The sequence below is a fragment of the Anarhichas minor genome, unplaced genomic scaffold (genome assembly GCF_050575085.1).
Source record: "Anarhichas minor isolate MPS153535 unplaced genomic scaffold, ASM5057508v1 ptg000007l, whole genome shotgun sequence".
In the NCBI taxonomy this organism is placed as follows: Eukaryota; Metazoa; Chordata; class Actinopteri; order Perciformes; family Anarhichadidae; genus Anarhichas; species Anarhichas minor.
In genome coordinates, this window is record NW_027466453.1 from 5843924 (window position 1) to 5858438 (window position 14515).

Genomic DNA, 14515 nt, shown 5'->3' on the forward strand with positions numbered 1-14515 from the left:
TTATCTAGTTACCAATGGCCCTCGTGAGATATTCCAGTTTGGATTGAGTCAGAATCATACTCGTATACTATCTAAAACTTTATCAGGGGCTCCACACAGGTTTCATATTACTGCCTGTAATATTTCATCTCCACATGCGTTCGCCAGGCCTTATTATCTACATTAACAGTGTTTATCTATCATAATTATGACGGACGATACTCAACTTTACGTGTCACTTCTTCCATTCTAGTTAACGAATTGATTCAATGCGTTTACCAGATTTATGACTGCATGTCTAAGAATTCAATTCAACCCAATACGGCCAAAACCGAAGTAATTGTATTTGGTACTTCCACAACATACGTATGCAAAAAATTATTGCTCAAACTGTCCATTAAAACCCGATATCAGTCAGGCATCTTGGCAATAATTATAAACTCTGACCACATCAACGCTGTCAACCCTTTTATCGTCTTGAGGATATAACAATAAGAGACCTTGTTTCCATCGCTGGCCGACACTCTTTGTCTTGCTTATATCAGTATTGCCTCCACATTTGTATAAATCCTCATACTTTCTTGTTATTTATTCTTTTAAAGTAAAAAAAAAAGTGTTTTTAAAGCACTAAAACTGCCACGTGCATGAATAGTGCTATAGAAATACATTTGCCAGCTCTGCCTAATAGACCAGGGCCTATTCCCATTGCACTTTTCAGATATTATTTCGTCTTTACATGTCTGGATGTGCTGACCTTGTGTGCATGTGTGTGTGTGTGTGTGTGTGTGTCTGTTGATGGACACCATGTTCATTTGTGTGTTTTCGCTAGAGTGAACGGAGCAATCCTCTTATGGTGTCCATTTGTCAGGAGCAGCAGTGTGTGATGCGGTGCTGAGGAGGGTTTAGGGATGTCCTGCTGGGCCGGGTCCTTGAGCTGCCAGCATGGGAGAGGAGCCTCTCGATTGACAATCAGGCGCGGCGGTCACCATGGATTACCCACAATGCCTGCTGCTGCTGTCTCGCCTTCTAATCGGTGACGTCAGTCCGTGGGTGTGTGTGCAATTAAAGATGGAAACATTTTGATACACTGCTGATCTACATGTAAACTGTGTTTTCTAAGAAAGGCAGACAACAGAAAAATCCATCTTCTATTTGCTATTTGCCACAACGGACATCTTGACTTAATCTGCATTAATCTGGGTGTGTTTAAATCTGATCTCTGATCGTTTTACAGAGTAAGTGGCTGCAGATTAAGTCCAGTGCTCACTCTAATTGATCTCACGCGGGGAGAAACGTGTACTTTTGAATGAGTGTGAAAATAGACCAAACACATGCTCCAACATGCTCTTAGCATCATGACTTACTCGAGGAGCTTTTCCCACGGAGTCATCAAGCATGAATGAAGTCAACAAGGAAAAATATAATTTTCATAGATTTGTAATTCCACGTTATTGTCTCATACAGTTAGGAGACTGACTTTGTTTAACCTGCCAGGTGGATGATTCATTTTCATATTTCAGAATAAGTCATTATTACACATTTAAATGTATCCTCCCTTTGCAGGTGCACAAAGCGAAGTGCAGCACTATGCAGGGTCATGCAATGTCTCTGCTGCACTGCCATCTTTCACCACAAGGAGGCGTAGTGGTGATGTATTACAGGCGAAAGGAGAAGTTAACTTCAGGAAATCATGTGTTTTTTTAAATATTGTAAGGCAGAAAAATACAAACTGTGCAGGCGATACAAAAAGCCAAAAGGGGCTTAAAATAATTTCACCTAATCCACCATAATAGCCATAATAGTGACACACACACACACACACTCATTGTTTTAAATTGTTCCTTCCAAGACAACAGGTGCCCTGTTTGCTCCCGCTGTGTCTGTTTCCTGGTAATGGTGATCCTCTAGAGGTCTCTCTCAACACAGACAGTGTGTGTGTGTGTGTTTCAGTGTGTTTACATGTACACACACGCACACACACAAATTCACACTAGGAAAAGAGGTTTGTTTGTGCTGTGTGTTTGGCTTGGAGTGGATGACTCAGTTGGTGTTCTTGACGCCGTAAAATAATCGGAACAGAAGCTTTAACGAGCCTTTGGATATTTTCTCTTTCACACTCCAATTTACAGGATTTATAGTCTGTGACCATCGAGCCCCAATGAGCCGACGGAGGCTTGAAAAGGGCAAAACCATTGATGTTGAACTTGGTGCTTGAGGATCGTACCTGTTTATAACAGTGCCCATTAACCTTGATGGGTCGTTGCTGTTCAGAGTCCCACATTGACCCATTTTTTGTCTTTTTTAGGGAGGGACAGGGGATCTTTAGGGGGAGATAAAAGTATATTCCACATAGAAGTGCACAATGTCCTCTGAAAGGTGGGAACCTTAAGATTGATCTGAGATGCAGCTCAAGTGTGTCAAGTTTTTTCTCGTGGGACTCATGGGTACCAATAGAACCATTGGTCCTCTAGTTTCATACGATACCAAAATCTTTACTCTACCTGCTCAGTTAAAGACGCGCCATCTATACTCTCCTCAAAAAATGAATAGTGTCTAATATGTTTCTTACACAAAAAAGTTGTGTGCACACTCGCGGTTTCAGGTTTCCACATCATCACACACGTGTAAGTTTCATGGCGGACCTCGATTGGTTTCTATAGATGTGATAAATTCTTTAGCCTTCAAAATGATTTGATGGAGGAGGAAAGTCTTTTAACGATAATGATGTTAAACCGATGTTAAATTAATGCTACATTTGAGATTCAGAGCATTAATTATATGGATGCAAATAACTATTTGCTATGTGAAGATATAGTGGAGTAATGTCTACCTGAGCAGAGAGTGAAGTCACTCTGTGTGTGTTGTAATCCGAGCTTCTCTGTGCTTTGTTTGCATAGAAGCGCTGCTGTCGTACGGTGGTTGCCGCCGTTAATGTCGTCCTGACCGACGGCGTCATCGCCGACGAGTAGCGCACACAAATTGATATGAGCATTTTTAACAAACAGTTTAGTGAGTAAACCTTCACCAACAGTTACTGTAATAGAGATATTTGCTTAACCCTGCAAACTACTGACCACTGATTATAGAAAATCAAAACATCTTCACAGTCACAGCAAAAAGCTAAATTCAGTTTGACATTAAAATCCCTCCTTGTAGAAGAAGTAAGAAAAGTTAAGACTGATTAAACAGTGATTCATCTGACAGAACCTTTCTCTTTTGTATACGGCTCCCGCAATAATATGAGTGCCCCCCAGTGCATCAACCAGATTATTTTATGGATTTCCTTTTACATAATCATACTTTTTTGCTGATGCTCGGTACACTGAAGATCGGCAGCTGTACAGTTGTTTTTCAGTGATCTGGAAAGCATCACTGCTCCTATTCTGTGTGTGTGTGTGTGTGTGTGTGTGTGTGTGTGTGTGTGTGTGTGTGTGGAACTTACACCAGCACCATGTGTGCTATTTAATTAAGCAGAGTCATGAGACCATAAACATTCTGTCATCCGAACATCTAAAAAAAACAACAAATCTAAATGATCATCATTTCTGAGTGAGACAGTTGAGGCTTTCAGATGACGGCAGGGGAGAGACCTCTGTCCTATCGCGTGTCTTCTGGACAGTCGGACAGTGATGTGAGTGCGCGGGTGTTTCAGTTGAATAACGGGACATGAACGGGAAATGGATGTCAAAGTGTGTCTGAGCACTAATCTTTATCTTTAGGAGGCATGTTGTCGTTGAAAAACGAGCGGGAGAAAGGATGATATTTAATTGGCACAGTGGACATCTTCGATTCCATAACTTCATAATCCTGAACCGCTTTTGTCACATTTTAAAGAGAAAATGAACACCTCCAGAACACCTTGCCTTCAGTTGACCCTTCTGACCTTCAGTTTTGTACGTATGTTCTCAAGGACCCCGTGACATCAGTGTTGCACAGAGCACACTTTGGACCACTCTCAGAGGGGAAACAGACTTGAAACCACCAACCAGACAGGGCGGTAACACATTGCTGTTCAGCTTGGTTTAATATTATTGTTTGACTTGATATGATTAACTCGTTAGCAAACAGTTGCCTATTCACATAACCAGCACAAACACAGGGACATCAGCATGCATTTGGAGTTGTGTCTCTGGCCACTTGGTGAATGTAAATCCAATATTGTCTCTCATGTACCGTTGTTTTTGGTTTCCAAGAACTCCTGAGGCAATGGCACAAACATATTAGTAGATGGTACAGGCGGGAGGCCGTGTAGAGAGTGAGCCTTCCAAACATACAGGCCTTAGTTATAGAACTCACATTACTTGTGCCATTTGCTATATATTCCTTGGAAAAGGCTTCTTCTTTTTTTTCGGGTGACATAGTCAGTAGTTGCAACAAATTGATATGATTATACGATAAAAAAACAAATATACTGTTAAAAACGTTTCAATTAAATTAATAATTCCTTATTGTCTTTGGTATTTTTGTCATTTACAGATATGCAATGATGCTTGATGGGTAATAAAGCTCCGTAAAACCAAAAGAATTAGCTAAAAAACATTGCAAACCCCCATAGATGTTAAAGCTGCAACTGCAGCAAGAGATGACATCGCTTATAGCCGCTTTAAAGACAGATATGAGCAATTATTTTTAATATATAACTACGGAGGGTAGTTAGGGTTGTTTGTCCTTGAGTTTGTTCCAAACAAAAACTGAGCAGCTGTTACTCTCCAAACTCAAAGGGATTAAAAAAACTGATTACGTAAGAGGATGTGAAAGCAGCATCGGGCCTGTGTTCAGCAGCCGCTGAGCACCATGCAGTTCATTCTGCAGCGACTATAATGACCACATTATAAAACTCAATGAAGTGTGGCTCCCCGGCCAGCCTTCCCACCTGCGCTGGGCTTTTTCCAGTGAGCTGCAGCTTAGCCGGTGCCGGAGCAGAAATCAATAGCCTCTCCTGCCTGCTACATGGCCCCCCGGCTCCACTGCGGCACAAGCGACGCTCCAGACTTTGACAGCGGAGAGGAGCGCGAAGGCAAATGCGGCTTTGTGTATGTGAGAGGGAGTCGACAGCGCTGCAGGAGTTTTTTCTGTTTGTCAGGGTTTTACTGAGCTACAGAACAAAGTACTGCCATCAGCACTGAGGCGATCTGGCTTTCCGACTGCCAGCCAGACGGCCCTGACAGCTCCATTTGATATAACAAATAACTGCCTGCTTGCTGGGGCTTTTTATTTCCTGACAAGATTTGTGCGTCTCTAAACATATTCTGCCACAGCAAGGGGAACGGGTTTTTTCTGAATTCACTGTTTTAGACACTTGCGGTTTCTAGTTCTGTTTGTTACGTCAGCCACAATCAATATATGTGTTGTCTTTCAAACCTTTATCCACAATGAATGAAAATGATGGGCTAATTTGTTTCACCTCGATGCGTGTCCGTTTGTCCCTTGATTCTGCTGCTGCTGTTGGTGGTGCTAGAGGACAAGTAAGGATCATCAAAGTCAGACGGGTTCATCCTCTGAGGACCATGAATGTCGCTACAAAATTGCATGGCAATCCACCCAATAGTAGTTAAGAAATTGAAGTCTGGACCAAAGTGGCCGGCTGACTAAACAGACATTTGTAGTTGGTTCACCTGAGGTAAAGGTTCGAACAAAATGAAGCTAAAAAGGACACTTTGTTTGTCAGTGAAGCTAACAATTCTTTGCAGAGAGCCTTTTCCTTACAAAGCAAAATTGTTTGCCAGTCATTTTGGACCAACAGCATCCCTGCAGCCTTCCTGCAGCCTTCCTGCCGTCTTCCTGCCGTCTTCCTGCCCATTTCCTTTCGGAATCGGTCAGTGTGGGCCGGGTTTGGACACTCTGTTGCAGATCTCTCGCTGTGTCTGGCACTGACGAGGTCGTGACTGTGTGGGCAGCCTGGAACATATGTTACATAAAAAACGGTGTAAAAGTCCTAATCCCCAGCAAGACATTATACAATGACTTTGCCAAAGGGCCAACTGCCCTGTCAATCACGAAATGTCGTGGGTGGAAACATCGTGTTGCGGCCTTCTTCTTTGTTTTTTCTGGCCTCAGGTTTTTGTTTTGTCTGTTTCCTTGTCGATATGTGTTTCCCTTCACGTTAACTTGACCCCAGTTTAGCATAGGAGACCTGTACAACACAGTGTCAGCGCTACCCACAGCGGGGTGAAGTGAAGTGGTTTTGGACAGTTTTACACATTGTTTTTTGTAGGTATGAAACACAAATATACCATCTTAATTTTAGCTTTAGACGTGCTGGTAGGCAGATTGTGTTACCTTTGGACAGAGCCATGCTAAGCTAAGCTAACCACCTGCTGGTTGTAGCATCATAGGCCTATTTACTGAATGCATTCACATAGTTAGCTTATTGTGGAAAGAAATCGTCATTAGTCATTTATTCAAGCTAATCTGTTTGACACGAAGCTTCCTAAATAATGTAAGTTATAGGCTACACTTTAAGGAAAAGGTTCCTGAATTAACCTACATCCATTTACTATAGCTAAGAATGGTGTTTTTGTCATCATGTTTCCTTTTGCTGATACATTCAACATCTGCATTGCATTGTAGAGCCACCAAGTGGCTTATAAGTAGCCTCAATGTTAGCATTAGCCGACGTTTAACCCTTAACACGACCCAAAAGGTGATTAAATGAGCACAAATGTTTACTGCAACGTGGGGCGACGCTGTCGGTTTACTGTGAACCCTGTGTCGCTGTCTGTGGTACTGAACGTGTCTCCAACCGGCCTCCGTACACCCACATTCACATCACCCACGCTGTCGTCTGAAAAGCTTTCGTGTTCCAAATGTGAGCTTGAACTACACCGCGCCACGTTCAGGATATAAAAGCAGCAACAACAAACAAAAAATGCCCTTAAACTGAGCCCATGTAGTGTGAGCTGTATCTGTACGCTCCTTAGTTCACGCGGAGACGGACACTCCTCCGCGCGAGCAGGAGGAGGAGGGGCGAGAGGGATTCCCAGGAAGGAAGGGTGGAGGGGGGTTACAAATATCGCGTTGCTGCTGTCGCCCCGTCCAGTCACCAGTATCAGAGGAAGTGAAGGTTGAGGAGCAACGGACGGGCGAAGGAAGCAAGCGGACGAAGAGTTCAAACTTGCGTGAGACGTGAAGCGAGGGGAGGAACGCACGCGCTGCCCTCGTTCCCCCGGTGACGCTAACGGGAGCAGACAGAGGCTCCTCCGCGGCGAATCAGCGGCAATGTCAGCCGGGCTGTAGAGGATGAAGCGCGTCTCGGAGCAGCGCCGCTCAACAACTGTACGGCGCAGTAGTGTGTAAAAGAAGGCATCGCCCCCACCCCGTCATTTTATTTTTTAAACCCGCGCTGAGCTTTTTGGAACACGCCGTCCTTTGTGGGTCGAATGTGGGGAGAGGCTCGCGTTTCTTCGGGAGGTTTTTGCGGAGCAACAGAAGAACTTGGGTCGGGCTCGTCCTACGCGTAGCTCACTTACACGTCTGTGTTCGCAGCGATTCGCTCGGGCCTCCGGTCGGCTGGGCGGTATCAAAGCAACAACAACAAAAAAATACACCTCTGGGCAAAATGTCAAGGATGCTCCGAGAGGGAGCGCAGACCGCAGAGACAGCAGCATGACTGGCAACCCCCGAGACGCAGGTTAGAAGTGGGGGCTGAGACAAACTGCTTTTTTTGTGTGTTTTTCCCAGAGACATTGTTTTGGGGTGAACCAGACGGAATGGGACTGCTTGACATGCGTGTGTTTTCCTGGGCTTCTTCGACGTGACACTGTGTGTGCGCCTCTTTGGCTCCGAGTGCGCCAGGACGGTGCTGCTGCTGCTGTGCGGTTCGGGTGTGAACCGGTGGATGCCGCAGCCCTGCCGGGTTGAAAAACATCTTAATAGTGAGGGAGGGGGGGTCAAGATATAGTTTTAGTGAGGGGAAACCCCCGCCGAACCTCGTTACGCCATGGATGACTCGGGGATAATCCGGCGCCGGAGGCTGCAGGTGAGCTGGTTCGTCATCGTCATCCTGTGATGTGTCATTTACTCTACTAAAAAATATTGTTTCCTATTGTTTCCAGCTGTAGGCCACACAACCAGACACCATGCCATCACACGGAGAGTCCACATGCTTATTTATGCATTTGTATATGACAAGTTACTGTGAGTTTATGGCTACAAATTACAATAGAAATCCAGGTAGAACCTATCAATGTACCTGCATGCCTCAGTGTATATCATGACAGTATTTCCATTTCATATATTGCAGTTGTTTTCATGATTAATTCATGATTTTCTTCACTATTCAGTTGCTTATTCGGTCTGTAAAACATCAGGTAATAGTGAAAAGGGACCAGAAATCCAGAGCCCATTTCATTTTCTGTAGATTGCTTATGATTAAATGAGCCATCTGTTTCAGCAACAATCGCAGTATTACAGTAGGAGAATACAGCAATCTGCAGTCTCATCACTAAGCAAAGCCCCAAAAACATGATGATATCCTTGCTCTGTGTCTCCCCTAATGGGGGTCACACAGTGCGTCTCAGGTGGTTGAGTGTATCATAACAAAGTGGTGACCCCATCGTTTTTTATAAATACAGGACATCCCATATGTTCTCGTAACAAAGCTCACTTCAGGATCATTTCTATTAGGTGGAGCTTACACACAGTCTCCTTCACCAAATGCTGGTAATGAGTCGTCACTCATGCATACAGATATGACGCGTGCAAACCACTGCGCTCATCCATTATGAAGCAGCCTGCTTAACCACGGGTCATACCCCCCCCCCCCCCCATATCTTTGTGTGATTCAGTCGAGTGAACTGAGCGGGGATGAGCAGCCTGCAGGCCAGGCGTATAGAGAGCAGCCCGCCCCGCAAGTGTATGTGCATTTACTTTCTGTATGTTGCTGAAAAAAGCTGCTCGGTGGGAAAATTGACCCCCATTATTGTGAAGAGATAGAGATAGATAGAGAGAGAGAGTGTGTGTAAAGGAATCAAGGGAGGATTAGTAGTGAGGTGAGCAGCTCACTGCTCTGCCGCCGTGATGTATGACAGGAGATGCGAGGGAATTAATCATCGTAGAGTCGGACTCGCTATGTCACTGGCATTTTATAGATATAGGCAGGCCGAGCTGAATGATTTGCTGTATGTCTCTGTGTGTGTGTGTGTGTGTGTGTGTGTGTGTGTGTGTGTGTGTGTGTGTGTGTGTGTGTGTGTGTGTGTTGACGTGTGATTGGCTCTGCTTGTCCCGCTCAAAAGCCTTGTTGTCACTCCCCTGGGTCTCATCATGCCAACCGTCTCTCTCTCTCTTTCTCTCTCTCTCTCTCTGACACACACACACAATCATTCTCTCAGCACCATATGGTGACACCCACCCTCCCACACACCCCACCCCCGCTCCCTTGCAGTTGGGGTCAGGGGTCACACCCGTGATGCATCACTTCAACATGACTAACGTGAAAATTTGCATTTTTGTGCCTGCTGCACGTTGCGTCACTTCAATTGGCTCGCTGGCCCACATAGTCACGCAAAGCACATTTTTAGAAATGACACTAATTCCATTAGGCTTGTCGTCTAAATAAAAAGATACACACTTTTTGTCCAAGAAGATAGGAACTATAATGATTACGCAGCTATTATGTCCTTCTTTCAAAAAGAAAATCAATTCGTTTTTGGACATATTTGTGGACACTGTGGTTATAAGCTTTAGGCTACTGGATATGCTATTGACACAAATTACCCCTTGTACAACAATGTGTAAGCTAACAACTGTTAGCAATTTAAGCTGTCTGTCCCTTAAAAACGGTCAACATTTGGGAGGACCTGTGGTACCCGGAAAGTGGAAGCTAGTTTAGCCTAGCATGCTGGCATTAGCACAAATCCTCACACGACGTTACTTTTTGTAACCAGTTGGGGTGACGGCTAACGACTGGAAGCTCACAGAAATCTAGTCCTGTGTGTAGTTCTGTGACCACAAAACTACACGTTACCCTCTATTTGAATTAAACCACGGAGTAACGTGCAGAGTAACGTGCAGAGTAACGTGCAGAGTAACGGAGTACCGTTAAAAATTGTCAAATTCAAGATGGACCTAATCAACAGCTAACAACGTTAGCCCGCTACATTTGACTAACTGTGTGGCAGTTGGAAGTTATACATGTTATGAAGTATTTTAAGTGCCCGCTCACGAAGAGTTTGGACCACATACATTACAGTACTGACATAAATACCATACCAAATATTCACACCCCCTAGAGTTCACTAATGTAGGGGGCACTGCTGCAGCCAAAAAACAAAAAAAGTACCATTTCGATCATGAATGTACACAAGTCAAAACAAACTACTAGAATTATGAAGAAAATTATGAAAAAAGTACAAAAAAATACATTTTAATGTCAGTTAGGCTTTGACTTTTCCTCATCAGTCACTGTCATCACAAATAGAAATAAGATAAATGGTGGCACAAATATAAGCACCAGACCATCAACTTATACGTGACACTCATCAATCAGCCTCTTTCCCTTTTTCCATCTGTCAAAACCCAAATCAGTCAGACTCTGTCAGACGCTGCACATGATGGCTGGTCCTGTCACTGTGTCTTGGCAGCAGGACAGTCCTTGATTGATTCCCATTGTCCGTCTCCGGGCCCACGCCCCAACCATTTTTCTTTCCACAGTGTGTCCACAAAATGATTGGACTGGCCGGCCCATCCTGATAGAGCTGCAGTTTGCTTTATAGGCCTGCAGCTCAGCTAATGCCTTTTATATTATGACTGGGGGCTTTTCTTTTCTTTGTTCCTTTAGTGCAGGAAAGATGACTTGAAGGACACAACAGCAAAAGGACCTTTCTTTTATAGGTTCGTCATATTGCAGGAAAACACGAAGCAGGAGACGGCGTTCACGTTCAAGTCTCAGTTATGTTTTACTGCCTGCATCGTTTAGGCCCCTGGCTTATTGAATGGCTGCTGAATGGATGGATGGATGGATGGATTGACTCTCTGGTTAGCGCACTAGCTGACTCCACCTTGCAGATTGGCTGAAAAATAGCATCCCAGGTAAATCATATTACATTTGAATGGTTTAACTAACTGGTTACCAAGTAAGCAAATTTCAACATCCTTCTCATTTCTGCACACCCTGGCCTCAGGTTGAGTGTATTAACAAATGATTAATCTGTAGTGACTCAACACGAGGCAACCATAGATACACGTGCATATAGCGTGCACACACACATACACTGCGTGAGGGCTGCAGTCGACCCATTAAAGAGGTTATTTTGTTGTCAAAGAGAACACACTCTGACAGAAGGAGGCCATCTGCAGGTTCGTTACTAAAAAGCCCGACCTGTGTCTGTAAACACGGAGTAATCTTAAGGCGGAATGCTCAAAAACCTCAGCTAGACTCCCCGAGAGGAAGAAGCAAAAAAAGAAAAGAGACAGGAGCAAATATAGAGCGGAGCTGTTTGGCTTTCTAATCTGTGATCGGTGGGCATGTCACGTTTGTGACGGAGCCTCCCGTCTGTTGTCAGTCACCCTTCACCAACCACCAGACTTCATTAATGAGACTCAGGGGGGGGGGATCTAAACGCGGCTGCATGTCAGCCTCAGACGACGTCTTATTTATTTTTTTAAACAACGTGCTGTGACGTGGGAGACGCAGCCGAGCAACGAGAATTCTGACACACTAATTACACCACAGGAGGATCGAGCCACAGAGGACTCGGGCTTCAGGAGCTGAATAATAGCGAAGATGATGTGTCCATGATGATGTGTATTGTCTGCTTATTCTTCACTTTGCGGAAAAACGCAGAGACTGTGAGTCACTGATGCATGTTGGGAAGAGGACCAGTGTGCCACTTTCCCGGCACAATGACCGCCGACAACGTCTAGATTGGAACTGGGAAATGAGCTCTCTCTATCTCAACTTTTTTGCAAATTAAAAGTGGAATTGAGGATTATGAGGGTCCATTCAGGGAGATAGTGTGTGACACTGATTGCTGAGAGTTGTAATAAAGTGAGGGTGACAGAGGAGCACTTTAATGGAATTTCTACTGGGTTAATAAAGGCCATGTCACCTGAGGATTGATTGATTGAGCTACCTGCCGCAGCACAGGGATGTAAGCTAGAGTCCAAGGGAGGACGGAAGCATCATATTCATAGTGCCGGTTTATTATTTCAGGCTCCAGTGGACGGCTGCGTGCTGTTTAATGTGCCAACTGGTTTCTTTTTTATTGTCTAGACATGCCTGGACATTAAATAGTCCCTCAGAGGGACATCAGACAGACAGTGAGCAGATGTTCACAGGTCTGGACTCAGATATAATAGGTATAGCAGTTATTGTTTTGTGACTTTAGGGCCACTTCTTGATTCTTAAAAACTTTTCACGGGGCCACTTTCCCCGAATAAATGAGAGAGAGAAAAAACATGATACAAAAAGTAGAAAAAACAAGCTGGGCTGTAACGACCAAAATAAATATTCTGCTTACCCTCACCCATCCCCGCCTGACATTATGAATCCACATTTAATGTATTCAGGGTCATATTTCTTCACCGCACGCATCAGGAGCTTTTACTGGCACTGGGTTTGTCTTCCATATCACTCTCTTGTTTCAGAAAACCGATCCATTTCACTGCGTCCACGATGAAAGTTAGCTAGCTAACGGCGGCAAAACACGTTGGCCTCTAACCTGATGATGTGTCGTGATTTGCGCGGTGACATTCAAAACGTGACTGTACGTTAACATTTTGCATTTTAATTTGACGTTTGAATTCTTGAGCACATTTACGTATAATACTATCTAGCTTTGTAATTAACCAAAAATTGTAATTTTCACTTTTTCGGCAGGACCTCCACGGCCCACTAGATGGCGCTCTGAGGCCCGAGAACAGCTGGTTTAATGCATTTTGATTATCTATTTGTACTTCGTTGACTATTCATGCAAAACAGTCCTGTTATTTTACACATGATTTCAACACTTCATGAAGACGTACAACATTCTTGCCTAAATACTCTTTATACATGTTGTCGGGCCTTAGATATCACTGAGGACACTTTGTATTTTTCTGTGAATTTTGTGAGTTTTACCGTAGCCTTAAATGTTATTACAAATGTTCCAAGTGGAACATGAATGTTTGCACCAAATATTATGGCAATGTATCCAATAGCTGTAAAGACATTTCACCCAAACCCACAAATGTCAACCTCATGGTGGCGCCAGAGAAAAAAGTCAACAAAGTCACTAGATTGATGCTGTTGGCAACTCAAAAGTTTCTATAATGCGTAACGTCTGTTTAATAGTTGTTGAGATGTGTCAATCTGTGTTGGACCGACCAACAGACCGACATTGCCATTGCTATAAAAGTACTTCCAATTAAGTGAATTGCAGTAGATACCTTTCTTTTTGTTGCCCCCGTGTACATTTTATCATGAAAGCCATGCACATGAAAATACATTTTTATTCCGTGTGACATGACGCGGTTGTGTTTACACTGGACTGCTGCTGCTCTGTAATACTCAGTAAGGGCTTGTTTGAACGGTTAACCCTCCTCATCAGTGGGAAGCCTTTCCCCGAGGCCTCTTGTAAGTCATCTTCCCCTCGGCTGTGACGGCTCAGGGTCAATTAGCCTGATCAATGAAGGACAAAGCGAGGAGGGATCAATGGGTTGAATATTCAGTCGTCCTTGTAAGGAGGGATTTGTCTCTGTTAACAACCTAAAACCCTGGAGACAAGCAGTGGAATAGCATGTGACCGGCTTATGAAGATTATTGTTTTTCTATTTTCCTCATCGGGGGAGTGTTTTCCACTATGTTTGGTATATTTTGGTGCCTCACTACTCGGCTTTCTCCTCTGGAGGTAACAGTAGACTGAATCTTATGGATGGTGACTGACAAAGTAAAAAAAAAACACTGTGTCCTGTGTTGTAGGTTTGTCCTTGTAATACAGAGCTTTCAGGCGGCCACACTTTAATACATATGTTGTGCTTCAGTGGAGATCAGTCGTAGCAGGTCCACTCACACTCATACATGCTCACTGACACACACACACACACACATATCTTGATCTGAAGGTTAACCTTATAATTACATTGACTGTGGTTAGAAGGTGGTCGATGCGACGCTAACAGCACCTTAACAACATTACCCTGCGTGTGACAGGAGAAGGTGTGAGGCGGCTAATGCATTAATCGCATCTGCTGCTGTATACTGTGCAATGGCTCACAACAGAGACACTCAAAAACAGCATCTACTGTTTCTAGGACACACACACACACACATCCACTATCAAGGAGCTGAGCTGGAGGCAAGAATACTCAGGCTCAAGGGTAAGGCTGTGGGCATGATTCATCTCTCTCTCTCCCTCTCGCTCTCTCTCTCTCTCTACTCCACCCTTGTTTACACCCTCTGCCCCCTCCCTGCCTCCATCTCTCTCTATCGCAGCGTGTAGGGTTTTGTAAAGAGCCAGCCTGTGCTGGCATGAGATCTGGCTCTGCTCAAACACTGTTTTCATTTCGGTGCAGTGAGTGTCGGCTGCTGCTGCTGCTGCTCGATACTCTGTCCATCTGG